This window comes from Chiloscyllium plagiosum, chromosome 3, assembly GCF_004010195.1.
Source record: "Chiloscyllium plagiosum isolate BGI_BamShark_2017 chromosome 3, ASM401019v2, whole genome shotgun sequence".
Lineage (NCBI taxonomy): Eukaryota > Metazoa > Chordata > Chondrichthyes > Orectolobiformes > Hemiscylliidae > Chiloscyllium > Chiloscyllium plagiosum.
This window is the reverse complement of record NC_057712.1, coordinates 122,028,136-122,036,235: the sequence shown is the minus strand read 5'-3', so window position 1 is coordinate 122,036,235 and position 8,100 is coordinate 122,028,136.

The window sequence follows — 8,100 nt, the reverse complement described above, 5'->3', positions numbered from 1 at the left end:
GCCTCATCTTCCGCCTCAGAACACTTCAACCCCAGGGCATCAATGTGGACTTCAACAGTTTCCTCATTTCCCCTTCCCCCACCTCACCCTAGTTCCAAACTTCCAGCTCAACACTGTCCCCGTGACTTGTTCGGACTTGTCCTACCTGCCTATCTCCTCTTCCACTATCCACTCCACCTTCTCCTCCCTGACCTATCACCTTCATCCCCTCTCCCACTCACTTATTGTACTCTATGCTACTTTCTCCCCACCCCCACCCTCCTCTCACTTATCTCATCACCCTTCAGGCTCTCTGCCTGTATTCCCGATGAAGGGCTTTTGCCCGAAACGTCGATTTTACTGCTCCTTGGATGCTGCCTGAACTGCTGTGCTTTTCCAGCACTATTCTAATCTAGACTCTGGTTTCCAGCATCTGCAGTCATTGTTTTTACCTGGGGTATAGAACTCCAAAGAATAATTGCTTTCTGAATGTCAAAATTCCTCTTCAATTCCAAATGAAATGCAGCATCTGCAGTCATTGTTTTTACCTGGGGTATAGAACTCCAAAGAATAATTGCTTTCTGAATGTCAAAATTCCTCTTCAATTCCAAATGAAATGGAAACTCCTTATTTTAAAATTGTGCCCCTCCACTCCAAATTCCCCAGAACAGGAAACATCTCTCAACATCTGCCCTGTCAAAACTCCTCAGGAACGTATTGATTCAATGAGAACACCACTCATGCTTCGAAACGCTAATGAATATGGGCCCAACTTGTTCAACCTTCATCCCAGACACCAATCCATTGAATCTTCTCTGAATTGTCTTCAATGCAGCTATAATCCATCCTTAAATAAGGAGACTAAAACAATAAACAGAACGGTCACTGTCAGCAACACCTATACATTGATAACACCCTTTCGCAATTTAGTATTCCATCCCTCTGGCTGTAAACATTAATTTTCTATTTGCTTCCTAAATCACTTGTTGTAAATGCATGATAAGGTTTTGTATCGCTTGTATGAGGATACCCAGATCCCACTGCTATGCAATATTTTGTGGTATTCTTTCTCCATTTAACTAAGAGTGGACAGCTGTCCATTTCCCCATGTTATCCTCCATTTGCCATTTTTGCCGCATTCACTCGATTTGTCTTTATCCTTTAGCAAGACCTTTTTCTCCCCTTTATAAGTTGTCTACCGACAGTATGCTTACTCCCTTCGTTCTAATGATATGGATTGTAAATGGTTGAGGTCCAAGAACACATCACTGTGACAATCCATTAGTTTTGCTTACCCATTTATCCTGATGCTCAGTTTCCCACTAGTTATCTAATCTTCCGTACAAAATTATATCTTACGCCTATGACCATGTGCTATGTGACACCTTATCAACACAACTTTGGAAACCCAAATGCACCACATCCCATTTGTTCCCATTATTCACCCTGCTTGTTACATCTAAAAGCAAAATCAGTGTAAGATGATTAAGAAATTAAATAGAACAGAGCAGTCTCGGGGGTGTTCAATTGCCTACTCCTGCTCCATGTTTGTATAAATTCAAAAGAAACATTCCCACACTGTGGAAATACAGAACTCATGCCCAGATGGAGTATTTGAGGCTTAAGGAAAAGTCTAGATAAACCGATGAGGAAACCCTAAAGAAAGCATAATTGGAATAGCTTTGCCAAATTGCCCTGTTTCTTTCATTCACTCACAGGAATGAGGGTATCATTATTGCTCATCCCAGAGGGCAGTTAAAAATCAGCCACATTGCTGTGGATCTGGAGTCACATGTAATCCAGACCAAGTAAGGATGGCAGTTTTCTTCCCTCAAGAAAAGGGTTTTTCACCTTCAATTGACAATGGTCATCACTAGACTCTTAATTCCAGATTTTAATGAATTCAAATTCCGCCATCTGCCATAGTAGGATTCGAACCCCAGATCCCCAGAACATTACTTGGGTCTCTGGATTAATAGGAGAAAGTGAGGACTGCAGATGCTGGAGATCAGAGCTGAAAATGTGTTGCTGGAAAAGCGCAGCAGGTCAGGCAGCATCCAAAGGAGCAGGAGAATCGACGTTTCGGGCATGAGCCCTTCTTCAGGAGAAGGGCTTCCTGAAGAAGGGCTCATGCCCGAAACGTCAATTCTCCTGCTCCTTGGATGCTGCCTGACCTAGTGCGCATTTCCAACAACACATTTTCAGCTCTCTGGATTAATAGGCCAGCAATAATGCTACTAAACTTCATCTCCCCTTCTGTGTGGACTGTGTCATTGTCTTATAAGGAGAGGCTGAGGGATCTGAGGCTGTTTTCGTTAGAGAGAAGAAGGTTGAGCGCTGACTAAGGTACATTTGCTTGCTTTGCTTCCTCACTCTCCACGGGAGTCATACTGGAGGATTGGAGGGAGGTGAATGTTGTTGTTCTTTTCAAGAAGGGGAATAGGGAAATCCCTGGCAATTACAGACCAGACAGTCTTACATCTGTGGTCAGCAAGGTTTTGGAAAGAATTCTGAGGGATAGGATTTATGACTATTTGGAAAAGCATTGCATGATTAATGGCAGTCAGCATGGCTTTTTGAGGGGCAGGTCATGCCTCACAAATCTTATTGAGTTCTTTCAGGAGGTAACAAGACAAGTCAATGAAGGTCGAGCAGCGGATGTTGTGTATGTGGACTTCAAGGCATTTGATTAGGTTCCCCATGGTAGGCTTATTCATAAAGTCAGGAGGTACGGGATAAAGGGAGATTTGGCTGTCTGGATTCAGAATTGGTTGGCTGACAGAAGGCAAAGAGTGATTGTAGATGGAAAGTATTTTGCCTGGAGGTCAGTGGTGAGTGGTGTTCTGCAGGGCTCTGTTCTTGGGCCTCTGCTCTTTGTAGTTTTTTATAAATGACTTGGATGAGGAGGTTGAGGGGTGGGTTAGTAAATTTGCAGATGACACAAAGGTTGGAGGTGCCATTGATAGTATCGAGGGATATTGCACGCTGCTGCGTGACATAGACAGGATGCAGAGCTGGGCTGAAAAAAGGCAGATGGAGTTCAACCTGGATAAATGCGAAGTGATGCATTTAGGAAAGTCGAACTTGAATGCTGGATATAGGATTAAAGACAGGATCCTTAGCAGTGTGTTGAAGAACAACGGGATCTTGGTGTTCAAGTGCATAGATCCCTCAAAGTTGGTACCCAAGTGGATCGGGTTGTTAAGAAGGCATATGGTATTTTGGCTTTCATTAACAGGGGGATCGAGTTTAAGAGCCGCGAGGTTTTGCTGCAGCTCGACAAACCCCTGGTGAGACCACGTTTGGAATATTGTGTCCAGTTCTGGTCACCCTATTATAGGAAGGATACAGAGGCTTTGGAGAGGGTGCAAAGAAGGTTTACCAAGATGCTGCCTGGACTCAAAGGCTTGTCTTATGAAGAGAGGGTGACAAATTTCAGACTTTTCTCTTTAGAGAGAAGGAGGAAGAGAGGTGACCTGATCGAAGTATACAAGGTAATGGAAAGCATGGACAGAATCAATAGCCAGAGACATTTCCGGAGGGTAGGACTGACTGGCATGAGGGGTCATCATTTTAAGATATTAGGAAGAAGGTATACAGGAGGCATCAGAGGTAGTTTCTCTATGCAGAGAGTTGTGAAGGCACGGAGTGTGTTGCCAGCTGTGGTGGTGGAGGCAGAGTCATTGGGGAAATTTAAGTGACTGCTGGACATGCACATGGACAGCAGTGAATTGAGAGGTGCGTAGGTTAGATTAGGTTATTTTATTTTAGATTAGAATAATCCTCGGCACAACATCGTGAGCCGAAGGGCCTGTTTTGTGCTGTACTTTTCTATGTTCTATGTTTAATTGAGACATATAAGATGATCAGAGGGTTAGATAGGGTGGACAGTGAGAGCCTTTTTCCTCAGATGGTGATGGCTAGCATGAGGAGACATGGCTTTAACTTGAGGGGTGATAGATATCAGACAGAGGTACATTCTTTACTCAGAGAGTAGTAGGCATGAGGAATGCCCTGCCTGCAACAGTAGTAGAACTGCCAATGTTAAGGGCATTTAAATGGTCATTGGATAGGCATATGGATGATATTTTAGGTTGGATGGGCTTCAGATTGATTTCTCAGGTCGGCGCAACATCAAAGACCAAAGGACCTACATTACGCAGTAATGTTCTATGTTCTATGGTGAAAGCCTTGCAAAGATTATTAACAGATAATTCACATGAGCTCACACAGAGTGTAATAGCAGGATTTTTCATCCATCGAGACATTTCTAATTTAGATTTGTAACAGTTTACCAACATTGGAGAGAAGCAACCCATTGACTTTGTTGTGGAAAATGCTAGTAACAATTTCCATTAATCACTGAAGACATGAAATAAAACTGCTAAATATTCACCCATCCTTCTTGGTCCCTTAATTTGAGTGGAATGTAATTGCATTATAGGTAGTTCAGTGAAGGTTCACTGGGTTGATTCCAGAGATGAGAGGTTTGTCTTATGGAGAGAGATTGGGCAGTGTAGAAAGATATTCTCTGGAGTGTAGAAGAAGACGAGTAAATCTAATTGAGGTACTTGAGATGTTAAAGGAGATTGACAAAGTAGACGTAGAGACGATGTTTCCTTATGTGAGGCAATCTAGAATGAGATGTCATAGATTTAGGATATGGGTAGCAAATTTAAAACAGATAATTCAGGAGAAAAAAAGTTAGTCCATAACAGTTAGGAAATAGGTTCCCTCAGTGCGAGGGTGCCAGTTTGAAAAAAATCCAAACCAAAGGTGTTTGGTTGGAAACCTGATTGGCCGATTTGAAACTAAGAAAATTTAAGCTCAGTTGTATGTTTAATCGAGGGAAAAAAACTGTCAAACTCTCAAGACAAGGGATTAAGAGAAACAGATACATTAAACAGAATTCTGATACTTGAACACAGTGATATCGAGGTAGATGGAATTTCATTGTACAATGTATTTTGGAAACATTTTATTGTGTTATATGTAGGTACCTCTCATTGTTCTATTTTATCTTTATTTCCTTGACAGAATAAGATTTTCTTTTATTGTTAAAAGCAAATCTGCAGAGTTACCAGCTTACAGGCTTACGTTTCAGTAAAGGACCACTTGGTTAAATTAAAAATACAACCTATGATCTCTCAGACCCGGGATAGATAGAACATAGAACAATAGAACATAGAACAATACAGCACAGAACAGGCCCTTCGGCCCAGGATGTTGTGCCGAAACATTTGTCCTAGCTTAAGCACCCATCCATGTACCTATCCAATTGCCACTTAAAGTTCGCCAATGATTCTGACTCTGCCACTCCCACAGGCAGCGCATTCCATGCCCCCACCACTCTGGGACATCTCCCCTATACCTTCCACCCTTCACCTGAAATTTATGTCTCCTTGTAACACTGTTGTACCCGGGGAAAAAGTCTCTGACTGTCTACTCTATCTATTCCTCTGATCATCTTAAAAACCTCTATCAAGTCACCCCTCATCCTTCGCCGTTCCAACGAGAAAAGACCGAGAACTCTCAACCTATCCTCGTACGACCTATTCTCCATTCCAGACAACATCCTGGTAAATCTTCTCTGCACCCTCTCCAAAGCTTCCACATCTTTCCTAAAGCGAGGCGACCAGAACTGCACACAGTACTCCAAATGTGCCTAACCAAAGTCCTGTACAGTTGCAAAATCACTTCACGACTCTTGAATTCAATCCCTCTGCTAATGAACGATAATACTCCATAGACCTTCTTACAAACTCTATCCACCTGAGTGGCAACCTTCAAAGATCTATGTACATAGACCCCAAGATCCCTCTGTTCCTCCACCTGACTAAGAACCCTACCATTAACCCTGTATTCCACATTCTTATTTGTTCTTCCAAAATGGACAACCTCACACTTGGCAGGGTTGAACTCCATCTGCCACTCCTCAGCCCAGCTCTGCATCATATCTAAGTCCCTCTGCAGCCGACAACAGCCCTCCTCACTGTCCACAACTCCACCTATCTTCGTATCATCTGCAAATTTACTGACCCACCCTTCGACTCCCTCATCTAAGTCATTAATAAAAATTACAAACAGCAGAGGACCCAGAACTGATCCCTGCGGAACTCCACTTGTAACTGGGCTCCAGGCTGAATATTTACCATCTACCACCACTCTCTGCCTTCGACCGGTTAGCCAGTTTTCTATCCAATTGGCCAAATTTCCCTCTATCCCATGCCTCCTGACTTTCCGCATAAGCCTACCATGGGGAACCTTATCAAATGCCTTACTAAAATCCATGTACACTACATCCACTGCTCTACCCTCAGCCACATGCTTGGTCACCTCCTCGAAGAATTCAATAAGACTTGAAAGGCAAGACCTTCACAAATCCGTGCTGGCTGTCCCTAATCAAGCAGTGACTTTCCAGATACTCATAAATCCTATCCCTCAGTACCCTTTCCATTACTTTGCCTACCACAGAAGTAAGACTAACAGGCCTGTAATTCCCGGGGTTATCCCTATTCCCTTTTTTGAACAGGGGCACAACATTCGCTACTCTCCAGTCCCCTGGTACCACCCCCGTTGCCAGTGAAGACGAGAAGATCATTGCCAACGGTACTGCAATTTCCTCTCTTGCCTCCCACATAATCCTAGGATATATCCCGTCAGGCCCGGGGCACTTGTCTATCCTCAAGTTGTTCAAAATGTCCAACACATCTTCCTTCCTAACAGGTATCTCTTCTAGCTTACCAGTCCATTTCACACTCTCCTCTTCTACAATACGGTCCCTCTCGTTCGTAAATACTGAAGAGAAGTACTTGTTCAAGACCTCTCCTATCTCTTCCGACACAATACACAGTCTCCCACTACTGTCCTTGATCGGACCTACCCTCGTTCTCGTCATTCTCAGGTTTATCACATACGCATAAAATGCCTTGGGGTTATCCTTGATCCTATCCACCAACGATTTTTCATGCCCTCTCTTAGCTCTCCTAATCCCTTTCTTCAGGTCCCTTCTGGCTATCCTGTATCCCTCCACTGCTCTGTCCGAATTCTGTTTCCTCAACCTTATGTAAGCCTCCTCCTTCCTCTTTACCAGACATTCAACCTCTCCCGTCAACCAAGGCTCCCTCACACGACCATTTCTTTCCTGCCTGATAGGTACATACATATCATGGACACGTAGTATCTGCTCTTTGAAAAAGTTCCACATTTCCACCACATCCTTCCCTGACAGCCTATGCTCCCAACGTATGCTCCTCAAATCCTGCCTTACAGCATCGTAATTTCCCTTCCCCCAATTATAAAATCTACCTTGTTGTGCGCACCTATCTCTCTCCATAACCAAGGTGAAAGTCACAGAATTGTGGTCACCATCACCAAAATGTTCACCCACTAACAAGCCCACCACTTGTCCCGGTTCATTACCGAGTACCAAATCCAAAATGGCCTCCCCTCTGGTCGGACAATCTACATACTGAGTTAGAAAAGCTTCCTGGACACACTGCACAAACACCGCACCATCCAATCTACTTGATCTAAAGAGCTTCCAATCAATATTTGGGAAGTTGAAGTCGCCCATGACTACGACCCTGTGGCTTCTGCACCTTTCCAAAATCTGTTCCCCAATCTGTTTCTCCACATCTCTGCTGCTATTGGGGGGCCGAGAGTAAACACCCAACAAGGTGACTGCACCCTTCCTATTTCTGACTTGGTTTTCTTATTTTTTAATTTATCGCGTCACTGTTTGTGTATATCTTTGGTGTGAGTCGATTAGGAAAAAAAATATTGTGATAAATCATTGCAGTGTTGACAGAGGCGTCTGTGCATTTGGGAGACCCTGATGTTTGTGTTAGTTATTGAGAATGATGGGAATGTGTCGTCTGAACATCTTTGTCCTTTGAACTGGCTGTCAATGTGACAGAGGCTGAGAAATTGGATCAGGGAGTAAAGGGACAGACGTGAGTAGGTTGGGATACTGTAAGGCTTTAGAAATTGGAGCTGTTCATGGCGCACCTCACGAATTCAGCCCTTTGTTTCTCTCATTGCTCCCTTTCCTGACGTGTGTAAGCTTAACCCTATCCCTGCCCCGCCCCTCTCTGTCCCACTATCAACAAAATTCCAAAG